Source organism: Hylobates moloch, unplaced genomic scaffold (assembly GCF_009828535.3).
Source record: "Hylobates moloch isolate HMO894 unplaced genomic scaffold, HMol_V3 SCAFFOLD_5, whole genome shotgun sequence".
In the NCBI taxonomy this organism is placed as follows: Eukaryota; Metazoa; Chordata; class Mammalia; order Primates; family Hylobatidae; genus Hylobates; species Hylobates moloch.
Window position 1 is genome coordinate 116139073 of NW_026652280.1, and position 2289 is coordinate 116141361.

The window sequence follows — 2289 nt, forward strand, 5'->3', positions numbered from 1 at the left end:
GAAGTCTGTACTGCCGTAAATGAAATAAAAATTTCCCACCTTCTGTTGACTGTTCCAAAATTTCACTTCTCTCCTCCAACTCCTACACAGCCGTCAACTTGCTCTCTCAAGGACGGAGCCCAGTCTTTTATCAAATAAACGGAGGTCCCTAGGCAGCTTCCTGCGCTACCACCTCTCAGCTGGCACAGTCCTTCACCCACGTGGAAGGAGCCACACAGACACTTCTCTTTTAACTTCTTTGCTGTGGTCGCGTCTGTTGGAACCGGCACGGTCTGATCCTGAAATATGGCCTCAATAATGTGCCGCCAGTGTTTCCGTCAGTACGCGAAGGATGTCGGTTTCATTAAGTTGGACTAAACGATCTTCCTTCAAAGGATTATCCAAGGCATCTACTCAGTGAAAAACCATGATAGTTCTTTGTACATAAAATAAACATTGGAAAAAAACGCTTCAAAAAAAAAAAAAAAAACTTCTTTGCATCACCCCGAGTTAAGCTGTTAAGAGAGGTATTCCTCTTTAAAGAAAGGAATGCTTATGGAATGAATGGTGTTCCTGGTGACACACCTCATAAAAATTCATCACCTTGCCTTTCCTCTCCAGTTGTTTCTTTTGAAGGCAGTGGATCTTTTGTTTCAATTTTGACTTAGGACTTTCTCAGCCTCTGCCATGTGCAGTTTTATTGCAGTCACTCACAGTTTCTTGATACTCTCCAGTTCCTTGGTCTTGGTGATGCTACTCTCTTCTGGGGTCTTCAACTTCTCAGGCTCTTTTATGGGCCCCTCGTCCCCTGTCCCTCCACTAAATGTTGGGTTTCTTAGGGTCTGCTTTAGCCTCCTGCACTTTCTCTCTCTCTCTCTCTCTCTCCTCTGTCTCTCTCATTTTCCTTGTTATCTCTTTTATTCTTGTGATTATAACAATTGAGTACATGTGAGTGATTTCCAAATGGACATTTCTCCCAGATTTTCAGACTATGCATCCTACTGTCTGCCAAGCATCACCACTTGGACACTTCATTGACACCTCTGACTTGGCATGTCCCAAATTAACTCCCCTATGAATTTATTGCTTCTTTTTAAAGTTAGCCTGCAAAACATCTACTGATTTTAGTTCAGTCTTCACTGTATCAGTCAGAATTCTTTTAGGGTAATCATAGAAGAGTTTAGCTTCCTTATATAGACCTTGAGCTAAGAATGTAAAGCCCAGAGCTCATCATTTTCTTTTCTGAAGTTCTCCAGCACACTTAGAAGCAATTAATCAATCCCATTATGGTTTGTATTTTCACTGAAATATTCTATGGCAGCAAATACTTGCTCATCCAAAGCTTTCCTTCTATGGCAGAAGTCAGCAAGCTATGCCTCCTGGGCCAAATGTGGCTTGCCCCTATTTTTGTAAATAAAGTTTTATTGGAACATAGCCACATTCATTCGTACACATATGTCTGTGGTTGCTTTTGTGCTACAACCACAGAGTTGAGTAGAGACAGAGACTATGCAGAGTCTAGGTGGAGTGTATGCAGCCGAAACTATGTGGCTTCCAATGCCTAAAATATTTATCATCTGTCCCTTTTCAGAAAAAGTTTGCCAACCGTCGTTCTATAGGCATTTGATTAAAGGTGTCAATGTGATAATTTGTGTAACTGTTTGCCACTGCATAATACTAGTGTCCTCTTAACCATTGGAAACAGGGCATTAGGAAAATCAGAGGATGAATTCCAAGTAACCTGGAACCTGTTTAGACAACTCATTCTTCAGGTTCTATACCCCTGGAATCTTGTCTGCTACCAAATTCTCTATCAGGGTTTGTCAGGGAAGCAAAACCACCAGAAGTTGAACCTTACACAATTGTGAGATGTGATTAGCCAGTCTCTGTGAGGCTGTTGTCTTTGTGTCTCATGCTGGAGCATGAAGTTTGCATGACTGGCAGTCAGGAAGTGGGAAGATGCACGTAAATGGAGAAAAGGAGGAGGAACAAGCTGAATCCTAGAACCACCAACTGGAACCCAGAAAGATAGATGGATCCTGTGTCAGTCTCTCTCACCTCTAACTTTGATGATGTGGGTGTCTACAGGAGAAGCTGGCACACTTTGTCTTGGAGCTAAATACTCCCCGGCTCAAGAGTTAGAAAAGCTGAAGGAAGATCCAGGAGGAGGTGGAGAAGCTAACTGCAGGACTGGCTGCTGCCCCATGCCAAGGAGATGAAGCAGAAGATAAATGATATCACGTACATGTGAGCTGCATAAGTGCCTAGTGCTCCTGCACCAACCCTTTGCATGTCAAAACATTCTGGGTG